This window comes from Pan troglodytes, chromosome 4 (genome assembly GCF_028858775.2).
Source record: "Pan troglodytes isolate AG18354 chromosome 4, NHGRI_mPanTro3-v2.0_pri, whole genome shotgun sequence".
NCBI classification, from domain to species: domain Eukaryota; kingdom Metazoa; phylum Chordata; class Mammalia; order Primates; family Hominidae; genus Pan; species Pan troglodytes.
In genome coordinates this window covers 125822963-125837042 of record NC_072402.2, presented here as the reverse complement: position 1 = coordinate 125837042, position 14080 = coordinate 125822963, and the positions used below count along the sequence as shown (strand labels likewise).

The 14080-nt window shown below is 37.3% G+C and overlaps 1 long non-coding RNA gene across 1 annotated transcript in view; it reads left to right on the top strand.

The window, feature by feature from the left end:
• The window catches only part of LOC104006546 (uncharacterized), a 58830-nt gene that overhangs the window by 13795 nt on the left and 30955 nt on the right, over positions 1-14080 (top strand). The window contains exon 2 of the long non-coding RNA XR_010157325.1: positions 7882-7982. This is a non-coding gene — a long non-coding RNA (uncharacterized LOC104006546). The remainder of the gene's footprint in view (positions 1-7881; positions 7983-14080) is intronic.

Genomic DNA, 14080 nt, shown 5'->3' with positions numbered 1-14080 from the left:
TATATTCTATATTTGCCTTGGAAAGCATATAATAGATATTTTAATAGAACAGTTAAAATATGATTTTATCAAAACACTTAAGGATGTCTAAATGAGTTAGTATATGAATATATAAAAATAGTCCACATGAACCTAGTCCATACTTAGTCCTCAGCTAAAATAACTTATAGTTTAACCCAAACTATAGTAAAGAGACTGAACAAATCTAAATAGAAACACCAAGTAGTGAAGAGCAACTAATCATGCAAGACTTTTTTAGTTTATATTCTTCCTTCCTATATGTTATAAAGTTATGTTAAAATTACTCAGTAAAATTATGTAGTGGAACATCAGATCTTAGCTGCAGCTTTTGTTCAGTAGGCTAGAAACTCAAAGCTACTAGACCATACTTAGTTGGACACAAGAGATTCCATATTGTCCCTAAAGGGATTCCATATTGTCCCCAAAGTAATCTTGCTTTCTCCAGAGCTCTCCAGCTCAGGCCTATATTAAAGCAACATCAGATCAGTTCTGACTGGATTTCATACTTTGAGTTTCTAGGGTTAAAGTGGTTTCATATTAGAGAATTCTGCTAACTGTCCCATATCTGACATTTAAAGATGATCTAGATTTTCTCAAAGATTCCCAATTTTACACCTTACTGTTTCTAATAGAAGCAGCTTGTTAAATATTTAACTAAATGTTACATAGCTTACATCCTTGTACATAGTTACAAGGATATAGTTTACATCCTTGTAAACATTTATCTTGTAAAAGAATTCTTTTTTAAAAAGTCATAATTTTTAGAAACACTGTTCCATTTATAATGCTGCGAGAAAACTGCTTAGTGAGCTCTACTTCTAGATGTTAAATATCAACTATAATACTTGTTAAATCAGTACATTTTAAAATGTCCTTAAAGTGTTTAAGTTTCTTCTGTAAAATGTGTACTATTAAATTCTGGGATTGATTATTTATTTATTTATTTATTTATTTATTTATTATTACTGTTATTTGAGATAGAGTCTCACTCTGTTGTCCAGGCTGCAGTGCAGTGGCGCTCTTTTCTTGCTGCAACCTCCGCCTCCCAGGTTCAAGCGATTCTCCATCCTCAGCCTCCTGAGTAGTTGGAACTACAGGCGTGTGCCACCACACCAGGCTAATTTTTGTATTTTTAACAGAGATGGGGTTTCACCATGTTGGCCAAGCTGATCTTGAACCCCTGACCTCAGGTGATCCACCTGCCTCGGCCTCCAGAAATGTTGGGATTACAGCCAACTGTACACTGTGCCTAGCCAAATTCTGGGATAATTTTAAATCATTTTGGACTGTAGTAATAAAATTTTATAGAACATGATATAGTTTATGCATCCACCAAAGAAAATGTCAAGTTACCAAATTAGTTAGAAGATGACTATAGAGTAAGTTATCACTTACCTGGCCCATACCATAAATCAGTCCTTCTGCATATCAGAATTTTTTAAATAGCTGAATAATAATTTTTTAAACGTTAAGATTTTAAATTGCCTTTAGAAATCCCTATGAGGTGATGTAACTATTATTTCCTCCACCCGTTAAGATAATACTGAAAATACTTTAGCACTTGGCTCAGATGAACTTTTGAAATGATATAACTATTATAAAATCTGAAGGCCGCTATAGATACAAATTTAGATTATTGGATCACAGTGCTCCATGATTCTCTTGTGTTTCTCTATATCTTGTAATCAAAGGCATTGACTTTGTTCCAAACTATCTTTTCTTAAATATTTGTAATTTGTAATAGCAAACAGCCTTGGAAGATTGAGATAATGTCTCCCTGCAGAGCAAAGAGCAGGTGTGCTTACTGTCCATTATAAAATATTTGGGTGCCCTAAGCTCATTATCCTCTCCTGTAACACAGCTACTGTGCATGCTGGTGTCACCTGGCTCTCTTCTTATTACCTGGTGGAAATTAGGGCATAAGGAATTGGTACTAATGCTGATGTTCTGATGACTGCTATTGCTGTAAATAACAAAGTCCTTTGTTTCTTACACTGGATTATCCTGTCTCCCACCAGCATCCATGAAATTGTAGCAAGCTAATTTATTGGTCTGCAAGTAGGGGAAAACTCTCAGACCTTTACAGGTCTTGGCAAGATGATATAGGATAGTCATCAGCAAACTTTTTCTGTACAGGGCCAGATCAATAATACATGGTCTCTGTCACATATGTTTCTTTAATTTTTTTTTCAACCCTTTAAAAATGTAAAGCCCTTTCTTAGCTTACAGGCCATCTGAAACCAGTCTTTGGGTTATATTTTGTGCATGGGATATAGGTTGCCGGCCTCTAATATAGATCACAGGATCAAATGACTATTCTCCTCCCCCAGGAAGTTCCCCAGAACTTCTCTCAAAATTATAATGGCTTGCTTTTCAAACATGCTTTTCTCATGACTATAATAAAATGAAACACGTATTGTTGCATGTCTGCTTGAAAATAAAATATGACTGCAAAATTAATTAGATAATAAAAAGAAACAGTAGTATCTTCCTAAGTGATTTTTATATAACCTCAAGATAATTCAGAGGGCAAAATGCAATTAAAATTGCATCCAAAAAGAAAACAAGAAAGGAAGACAATATAAACAGAAAGCACTTCATAAAATGGTAGATTTAAATACAAACGTATCAATAATTACATTAAATGTAAAAGAAGAAAATACTTCATTAAGTGACAAAGTCAATGCTGTACTGTTTACAAGCATGATGTTTAAATTGTGATACTCCAGACAGAGAGGAAATCTGGCCAAACTCATCCTTTTATTAGGAACCCACTCCAGTGATAACTAACCCACTCCCAGCATAATGGCTTTGATCTATTCATAAGGGCTCTGCCCTCTTGACCTAATCGCCTCTTAAAGACCCCACTTCATAACACTATTACAATTGTAACTACCCAGTGGGTTCATTTTGCCCACTGTCCAGATAGAGCCTATTATCAAGACATGGGAATTGTAATAGAGAGTTTAATACATGTTAGATCAAGCTAAACAGGAGGCAGGAATTTTATTATTACTTAAATCAGCCTCCCTGAAAATTCGGAGGCTATTTGAGGATAGTTTGACAGGCAGGGGTTTAGGGATTAGGAAATGCTGATTGGTTGGAGATGCAATCATAGGGGTGTGGAAAGCAGCCCTCCTGCACTGTGTCTGCTTCTGTGTGGGGGCCATATGACTGGTTGAATCCCGAATTGCAGGTCCAGATGGGGCTATCTGGTAGTCAGAAGTGCAAAAGCCTGAAAAGACATCTCAAAAAATCAATACAAGAGTAATCGAAGAAGTTAACAAATTTCTTGACTTCTGGAATAATGGCTGGTAATCATTTATACCTGTATTTTAGCAGGATTCAGGCCCCTCTCATCTTCCTAATCTGGTGGCCTTTCATTAGTTTTATAAAGGTGGTTTAGTTTTGGGGAAGTGTTATTTTCATTTAAACTATAAATTAAATTTATCCCAAAGTTAGCTTGGCCTACACCCAGGAATGATCAAGGACAGTTTGAGGTTAAAGGCAAGATGGCGTTGGTTAGATCAGATCTCTTTCACTGTCATAATTCTCTCAGTTATAATTTTTGCAAAGGCAGTTTCACAATGGCAATTAAATTTCAACATGAGTTTTGGCAGGGACATTCAAACCATATCAGCAAACTATAAGGTAAAAGCATTTGTAAAAATAAAATGTATGCTTCATAATGACAAAAATACTAAGCCACCATGAGGGTATAAAATGTATGTGTATCTAATTATATAGCATCAACATATACAAAGCATTACTCTGAACTGGGTCATGTGCACACTACGAGGACTCGCTATGGATGAGAAGAGTCAGGGTCAGCCTTACCAGGACCTCACAGCATAGGAAATAATGATTCTCCAAAGGGATGGATGCCGGTAAACAAACTGAACCGTATCATGAAGTCCTTTTCATTTTATCATCTTCATCTATAGCAGTGCTTTTCAACTTAGGCTGCCTTATAGAATCAACTAGTGATCTTTTTAAAAATACTGATGCAGAGACCTTCCCTAGACCAATTAAATCAGAATCTTGGAGGAAGGGAGGAGGGCCTTGATATTATTGTTTAAGCTCTCCAGGTGATTTTAATGTGCTGTTTCAGTGTTGAGAAGCCCTGAGTTACTATGTAAATCTCGAGGTAATATTTAGGGCAGTAAATAGCAAAAATATTTATAGATATTAATCTGTTTTTCCATGTGAGTTTTGTAGTTACCCAACATAAAAACTGTTGTTTTTTAAATTACAGATCATTACAACCTGTGGTTCCAATTAAAGATTTTAAAGAGAAGAATTTAATCCTGCAACAATTGGTTAGCCCTTCTTAATTTAGAGGTACCTTTACAAGTTCTTGATCACCAAGGTAATCAAAGTTAAGTTAGCTACATTACCACGTGAAAAACAATCAGCTGGTTCACACAACTGCTTTAAACTTATAGGAAATTGATTCATTAGCATTTCCTAGATTAGAAATTGGCCAACACCATTATCAACAATATAGCTGATAGATGGTGCTCTACAAGGAATTTTCTGAAAGATACCTACTTTCTCATTAGTTATAACTACATTTGAAATGCTATCTCTTTCTCAAAAGCCAAAGCTACCCTTCTGGAAGTACAAAGAATCAGACTTCAGGCAGGACTGTCATGTGATGTCGTGTCAAGTTCTGTAACTTCAGATAACTCAACTTGCAATGGCAACAGCCATTTCTGAGTTCTAACACCACTTTAGTAGATAGATGCTAATATCGTACTAATAGATGCAATATTGGGTTAATCCAATATGTTATGCTCACCCTTTGTAAGGAGTAAAAATGGCCATTCTCTTTTTTTTTTTTTTTTGAGACGGGGTCTTGCTCTGTTGCTCAGGCTGGAGTGCAGTGGCACGATCACAGCTCACTGCAAGCTCTGCCTCCCGGGTTCATGCCATTCTCCTGTCTCGGCCTCCCAAGTAGCAGGGACTATAGGTACCCGCCACCACCCCTGGCTAATTTTTTGTATTTTTTAGTAGAGACGGGGTTTCACTGTGTTAGCCAGGATGGTCTGGATCTCCTGACCTCATGATCCGCCTGCCTTGGCCTCCCAAAGTGCTGGGATTACAGGCGTGAGCCACTGCGCCTGATCTTTTTTTTTTAGACAGGGTCTTGCTCTGTCACCCAGGCTGGAGTACAGTGAGGTGAACATGGCTTACTGCAGGCTCAAGTGATCCCCCTGCCTCAGTCTCCCAAGTACCTGGGACCACAGGCATGCACCACTACACCCAGCTAACTTTTAAAAATTTTTTGTAGAGACAGGATCTCACTTTGTTGCCCAGGCTGGTCTCAAGCTCAAGTGATCCTCCTGTCTCAGCCCCCCAAAGAGCTGGGATTACAGGTGTGAGCCACCATGCCCAGCCCATTCTCTCTTTTAATGTTAGTATAACTATACATTTGTAAGCAGCTTCATGGCATAGTGAAAAGTAACTTTTAGGATCAGATATGCCTGGAATTAAATTCCATTTGCTATTTATCAACTGTGTGGTCTTGAGCAGGTTAACCTGTTAGTGCCTCACTTTCCTCCACTGTAAAATAAGAATACAACCCATCTTGCAGTATTGTGAGGATTAGGAATGATAGCTATCAATCTTCTGCCATTTTGCTTCAGAATTTTACAAAATTATACAAGTAAAAAAATGAGTAAATATATTCTCCTTACAAACAAATGTAGAATTACAAAATATGAAATTACTTGCTGACCCTATCCCTTCCCATCTTGCCAGTAGTAACCACTAATGTTAGTTTGGTGCATACTGATAGACTAAATATACAAACGGACAAGGACCAGACGATATATGTCAATAGAACTCGGACACACAACCTCTGCAGCAACCAGCCTGGGAAGCCAAACCACAAGCTCTGATACAATTGGTTCTGAAGTGTCAGTGCTTGGTCAATGACTGTCAGCTTTTAACTCAGGACCAACCAGACAAAGCCAAATGTACTCCCCAAACCAATCACATAAGATGGCTTACTTGTAATTACCCACCTCTAGCTTCCCAAACCAAGTTTCCAATTGTAGCATTTGTGAATCTTCCCTCTTTTCACTATAAAGCTTTTCATTTCTGCTTTGGCTGCCTGTGAGTATCTGCCAAACACAAGCGATGGTGTTTGACTCCCTTGTTTTAGTAAGCAATGAATAAATAGCCTCTGATTGTTCTCATTTTGGGTGGTCTCTGTTTATTTGCATGGTATGGTTCCAGTCTTTTTATTGTGGAAATATAGATGGACATTTATATGTGTATATCCCTGGGAAATATATACCATTTTGTGGACTTTTAAAAGCAAAAATGTTACACGTATTGTTTTATATCTTGTTTTTTTCTCAAAAATATCCAGGAAATCTATGCATGTTAATTCATCTCGATTATTTTAACTGGAGGGAGGTAGTAATATTTGTCTTGGTGTCTTTAACACAGCTCTGTGGTGCTGCCTACTTCAGTGCTTGCTTTCCTGTCTATGTCTATCACAGAGACGTTCTTTTTACCTTTACACCCCCATCCTACTTCCCTTTCACCTGCATCCCCAGCTTACTCCTTTACTACGTATCCTTTGAACTGCAGTCGATTCACCATGAGCTTGGCTGGCTGTCTTCTTCCTTCATGGCTGCTAGTAATGACAGTTCAGTGGCTGTTTCTTCAGCTGTGCAAAGTTGGAACATGTTTGGGAGTTCAATGGCATTGGTTTCTGGTTGGTAAATGTCCTGTTTATTGCCTGTTCAATTTCCTCATTACTGACTGTGAGAAACTACAAGTCTTATTCATGCTGGATTCTTTCACCTTGAGTCAGTTTTCAGTTGTATGTAAGAAATTTTTTCCAATGAATTAAACATACCAACCTTAGAAACTGGCTTGTGAAGGAAGTAAAATAAAGTCAAATGCTTCATTTATCTTTGCTTTTACCAAATAATTTAGGTAAACTTTGCAGTCACCCAAATAATGTCCCTCCTGGTAAATACCAAAACATTCAGAATTAGGACACCTGATGGTAAGGACTAAGAAGAATCACTTTTAAGATCTGCCCATTTGCATGGGCTGCTAAAGCCTCTAGACCATGTAAGAACAATTTAATGAAGTGATACTAGTGTAGACTCTGGGATAATATAGCTTGCATGTGTTTTTTGTTGTTGTTGTTTTGTTTTGTTTTGAGACAGGGTATTGCTCTGTCTCCCAGACTGGAGTGCAGTGGTGTGATCTTGGCTCACTGCAACCTCCGCTTTCTGGGTTCAAGCGATTCTTGTGCCTCAGCCTCCAGAGTAGCTGGGATTACAGGCATGTGCCACCACACCCAGCTAATTTTTGTAGTTTTAGTAGGGACAGGGTTTCGCCATGTTGGCCAGGCTGGCCTCATGTGATCTGTCTGCCTTGGCCTCCCAAACTGCTGGGATTATAGGTGTGAGCCACCGTGCCTAGCCTAACCTGCATTTGAATCCTCATTCCTTTGGTTTAATGAACTTGGGCAAATTTTATAACTTCTTTGAGTCTAAGTTTTCTCATGTTTATAATGAAGATGAAATTACTTACCTTTGTAAGTAATGTTTGTTGGAGAGGAAAATCTTTTCCTCTACCCTCTTAGGTTCAGTTCTTGAGGGCCTGGGAATTAAACTTAGACAAAACATAGATTTTTATTCACGCAGGAGCACACAGAAAAATGTGACTCTAAACAACTAAAGATGGGGGTTTATATACCTAATAGGGGAGAGGTTACTTAATGGGGGAGAAGAAGGGGGGAGTAAAGGCCTCTATGTAGGGAAGAACAAATGAGTATTTAGGGGAAGAAATGAAAAAGAAGAAAGTTTGTGATAATGTTTGTTTATGCAGGTGCAAGCGGTCTTCTCTGTCTTCTTTATGGCCAGTAAAATTCTCCAGAAGAGATTTATGGCAGCCTCACTCCCAGTAGTTTCTGCATTTAGTGAGATAAGGTAAGTTCTGAGAAGGCTTTTTTCTGCATCTGTTGAATTTCAAATGTCTTTAGAATAATCTTTATATCAACTCTGGGGGTCTCAGTGAGTTCCCACAGGTTGTTGTGAGAATAACTAAGGTAATATGGCAAAACTGTTAAGTTAGCACTCCATAAATATTTGCTTTTATTATTATTTGAAAACTAGTCTTTCTGCCTTGATGCCAGTAGCAGATGGGAAATTATGGTGATTTTTATTTCTAACATTGATCCATTTTACAGATCAGCCAGTCTGCTTAATTCCTGGGTCAGCATTTCCTATGCAGTTACCCAAGTGCTGATTCATTGCTTTTTCTCATATTCAATTAAACTCCCCATCTAACTTTTCTAAATCAATTTCTTCCTGACTGTTGACTTAGAATTCATTGCAGTTGTCCTAAATAATTTGAGCAACTCAAGAAAATTAACATCTGCTGAGATCTGTTTCTACCTTTCCTAAGTTTCTCTTCATTCCCTTTCAGTACCCTGGGATGTCACTCAAGTCTCTTTTTAAACCTATATCCACTTCACCTCATTTGGCTCTTTGCCTATCAGAGGTGAAACAAAAGAGTGAAATCTTTGCTTGTGGAATCCTCTCATGTCATCAATTGTTTATAAATGTTTACTATTTAAAGGACCACTAAGGGCCAGTGGGGAAAATGAATCTTATGGATGGATATCATCATTTTTTGCTACTTAATAATGTTATGGACTTTCATATGAGATTTCTGTAACTGGAATGAGAAAAATCCTAATAAGTTTAGGATGGGTCAGAAGATTTGTGCAATGGAGTGAATGTTTGTGTGCTTCCCAAATTTCATATGTTGAAACTATAATCCCAATGTGATAGTAGTTGATGGAAGGGCCTTTGGACAGTGGAGCCCTCATGAATGGGATTAGTGCTCTTAAAAGAAGAGACCAGAGAGCTAGCTAGCTGTCTTTCCACCATATGAGGGTGCAATGGGAAGCTGGCAGTCTGCAACCAGAAGAGGACCCTCACCAGTCCCTCACCATTCTAGCACCCTGAACTCAGACTTCAGTCTCCAGAACTGTGAGAAATAAATTTCTATTGTTTATGTCACCCAGTTTATAGTATTTTGTTATAGAAGCTCAAATTGACTAAGATAATTTGGATATTAGGTTATATTGCTTGCAGGAGGTATGTAACTTCTTGAAACATGTAAACTCTCTGTGTTGTGTTCTGCTGCCTAAATCCACCAGATAAATATTTGGTTTACTTTGCTTGGGAAAACTGTTACTCAAATGTTCTCTGTACAAATGCAGAAGAGTAAAAACAGGCTAATTATTTCCCCATTTTATATCAGTAATTGCTATTTTATTTGTCAGTAAGTGTTTCATTATGATTTAAACACTTGGTATAAGTATATTAATATAATTATTTACTAGTTGCTAAAAATATATGCTGCATCTTATGAAAATACATTTTAAAAACACTTGAATTGGTCATTTGACATGAAAGCATCATTCGATTTTGAATTCAGAGACTAAGTTATCAAAAGAGGAAAATATTTAATACCATTCCCTGAAGGCTAGTAAGTTTATAATTAGCAGGATCACCAGAGGGAGTAAATTTAGAGCTGAAAACCACTCACTGATTCTGTAGTATATTTGAATAAAATAAGGTCACTGTCCATGTAGCTGGCCAAATAGCTTGGCACAATATGGAAGAAGGAACTAGTTTGGCAGCCTTGGGAAATATTATTATTATAAAAAATTTTAATATTTTTAATTAAACAAACCATCAATTCATTTTAAAACCAGGATATTTCCTCATTTGATTAAGTTTTTCATACTAGAAAATTAGAATTGTGACTATGTGTATCAGAATAGAGATGAACTTTAGGCTCTTTTTGATATGGAATTTGTTCCTGGTTTACTGGCAGCTATTTCAAGACTTGGGGTTCTAGAAGACCTTTTTCTTAAGTTCTCTCTATCTCCTAGGAAAGACGTTGAACCCTAAAATGTCATTTAAAAGAGTGCCAACTCAAATTAGAACATCATTTACAATAAAAGACAGTAGGTAAGGTTTACAACTGTAATTAACTGGGTAATTCAGGATAGGAAGCACAAATTTTTCTAAACTATCAAAGATAATTAAGAGGTTATGGACTCAGTTAGCCTGAATTATCCCAGTGGTTCACTGTACAATTCAAATGTACATGGTGACTCTAACTCCATACTTATAATTTTAAGGCTTATTTTGGAAAAAAATGCCTTTGCAAGCTTTGAGATACATTACTTAAAGCTGCAGAGCCTCTTCTTGAAGACCACTGAAGCTAACTAGCATATATTTCCTGGCTTGATGAGGTCTTCAAGAGCCTGATGATTATTCCTAGGTTCACGTATTATACACAACTAACCACTTGTCCCATAGCACCTTATTTTCTCCAGCTAACAGATTAATAGTCTGAAAAATCTGTTCTCTTAATTGAACAACTGTCTCTCTCAGAACTCACTGGGTTAAAGCCAATTGTCCACAAGACAGACAAGTCAGGAAGGGGCCTGACTTCTGAATGACTGATGATACACATCTTAGCAAAGAGAGTTTGACATAAAAGGGTCTCATGAACTCTAGGTAAGGCAGGTAGCTAACCTTGAAAGCCTGATCAGAAGTGACACCTGGATGGCCTGTCCCTACTGGCCTGCTATTCAAGGGGAGAGGTGAGGCAAGAGCCCAGTAAGGAGGCCTGGCAAAGGTGAGGCAAGATTCATTTCTCTTGGGGTATCGGAATAGAATGAAAAACAGGACCAAGGCAGAAGCTCAGTTAAACAAACCAGTGCCACAGACTCAACCAAGATTGAATTCTGTTGCCACAGACACCAAGGAGCCACACAGAACTCCTCTCCAGCTTCCCCAAACCTGCTTTTCTGCCTTTCCCATTTCAGTAAATGGCACCACCGTCCATTTTCCCCAGGTCTCCCATGCTAGACATGTTACTTTTTTTGTCTCTTAGCTCCAAATATCTGCTGTCGGCTTTCATAATAAAGTTTGACTGCATATTAAAACTGTAGCAAAAACATTGGCAGACTAAAAGCTGATTTCATTTCCTTAAAGGTAAAAAGAACTTAGTTTTACAAATATGGGACCCATCTCCACACTTTGAAGGGCGTCGGAAATATTTGTTTTATGTCCCGAGGTTACAAATAAGGGGTGATGCTCCTCCTCATAGATTTATTAGAATCTCCCTTCTAATACTAAAAATAAAAGGGAAAATTCCATATTAAAACAGGCTAATTGTTTATATCCAGCATACAGATATCGGCTGGAAAACCTTTATTTTTGAAGGAAAGTACTTATGTAATTTCCAAACATAAGAAAAATAATGGGCTTTGCACTCTTTTTTTGCTGGTTAGTTTTGCTAATTACTTGAGCCTTCTGGCAAGAACATTGAAATGATAATTTTATCAGTTTAGTCACCTTTTGTCATATGTGAAAAATGAGTTACTGACATTTGTCAATCAGTCTTTGCCTTATTCCTCTGGTTGGTGTGAAACAAAGTGGTGCAGAGAATTTTAGACTGTTGCTACCATTTGTACTCCAAATGATAGCATATTCCTGATTTTCAATAACCAGATAAGGATGGACTTTTCTTGCCTGTGCCACCAAATATCATTCCTAATAAAACCCCAAAGTTTATCATCTTGTGGTAAACATAGAGAAACTCTATTCAAGATAGGTGCACATCTACTTGTAATTAGAATTAGTTAATGAGACTAAGCATTCTAAATGTCCTGCTTCACAGCAGGTACTATGGGGAATTGAGTTCATTTGGTAATATATTTTGATTTTGTCTGATTTCTAATAAGACTGATGAACTATCCCCTAAACATTTTTATTAGCACATAGTATGTGTCAGCTCTTGGGGTTGATACCATGAAGAGTAAGATACAATCTCACTACCTAGAAATGAGTCTACCCAAATAAAGACTCTTTTTAATGTTTTCAACCCATGAAAACATTTTTGGGGGGATTCTACTGAAGAAGCAATGGAGACATCCATTGGAGGTTAGCAGTATTCCTTTGAGTGGTGTGATTAAAGGTACTTTTATATTTTCCAAGTTTTTAGTTTGTTTGTTTTGCAGAAAATGTATTTAATGTTCTATAAGTGGGAAAATAAAGATTTTTTAAAGTGATAAACAAGGACTTATATTCTTTTTCACAATAGAATGCTTAGTGAATATTTGTTAAATGAATGAGTATATTTTTCAAATTCTCTAACTTTTTTCCTAGTGTCTTTAAAAACAATAAGGGCATTTATTTTAGGTCTAAATAACTCCCCAAATTTCCTTTAAGGGAGGTATTCTGAAAACTTTATCTTCAACATTTGAAAACCCCTGATGATAAGTAAAGAGCTTGATAAATTCTGTGGATGTTATATTGTACCCAAAGGATAAAGAAGGTGAATTTATTTTCCCCTTCTCATTTTTAGAACATTCTCAAAATAAACACTATTTGCATGTAGGACATAAACACAGCCTGAGTGTCATCATCTAACCTGAACTAATATGAATTGCTACAGTTTTTCCGAACTATCTTGATGGAATAGATTAGAGAAGAGAATGCAAAAAAAAAAATGTCTATCTAAGCTGTAGGGTGTAAAGATAAGTAAATGTAATGAAAAGCAACCTTAAGTTACTGGAACAATTTGATCTTAATCTACAGATGGAAGATTTCAAAACATAGTCTAGCTTAGATGGCTGGACTATAAGGGCTAATGAGCCCAGTGTTCCAAACTTAGATAGTCCATTCACCTTCTTTATTTTTTTTTAGCCAGTGACTGTGTTGCTAAACTGGTCAAACTTCCTACACAGAGGTTCCATGGTCTTGAGGAAAACGATGTAATAGAAACACGAAACACAATATAATCAGGAGAAAAGAGTTCAAAATATAAGCTTTAATAATAGTGGGTGGGAATGCTTTGACATCAATACTGGGAGCAGATCCAGAGAGGGCTGGTGGTAGTTGTTGGTAAAATTCCAGACAGTTAACTATATGACATGAATTTTACTAAATTAGGCAATTTATTGAGAAAATAGAACTGGAAATATTTAAGATTTTAACATCATGAGAAAATTGAATGTGAATGATTGAATGATTCGTTTAGCAGCAAGTGTCTTAATTCTACTGAATGGATATATGTTACTGAGACATTTAGAGTCCTGCTGAAGAAACAAGAGACCCACACAACAAACTAAATAAAAGATGTATTAAATGCCTTTTATGAACCAGTCAAGTCCTCTTTCTGCCATGTCTTGCTCTAGAAGCTGCTATAATAGGTTTGGACCAGCATCTTGTTGATACAACTGGACAACAGTCACCTAAGCCCCAAACATTTACCTACAACTTCCCATGTCTTTGTTTTTTATTTGCTTGTCTCTTGCCTGTGCAGAACTTCTCTAATGCCGTGGTGGAGGCCAGAAGAACGCTCAGACACACACATGTGCAATCAGGAAGTGCAGGGGAGGTATTGCCAGTAGGGTCATCTTTAATCAATGGAGGCCAAGAACTCATAAATAAATATTTTTTCTTTTCACCTCTCAGGTGGATTTTCTGAGATGAATTTCATAAGACTCATTATAAGATCCTGGTGAGACCTAGCATCAGTTACCCATAGTGGTGGCCAATTCAATAAGGCATTTTTGAACTCATTCTCCGTCCTTCTCTGTCCTACTCTCTTATGTCAGTTATGCTTCTTGGGATTATTGCCCAAATAAACTACCAATATGCAAGCCTATGTCTTAGCCTTATTTTGAAAGACTAATGTCAGACAAGGGGAGGGAGAAATCAATGTGATAATGAAGCCGTAGCCTAATAACAGTAATTGCAAAGAGAAGTGAAAAGATAGATTTGAGAGATAGAATCAATATAAGAGGCCAGGCACGGTGGCTCACGCCTGTAATCCCAGCACTTTGGGAGGCCAAGGCAGGCAGATCACGAGGTCAGGAGACCGAGACCATCCTGGCTAACATGGTGAAACCCCGTCTCTACGAAAAAATACATAAATTAGCCGGGCGTGGTGGCTGATGCCTGTAGTCCCAGCTACTTGGGAGGCTGAGGCA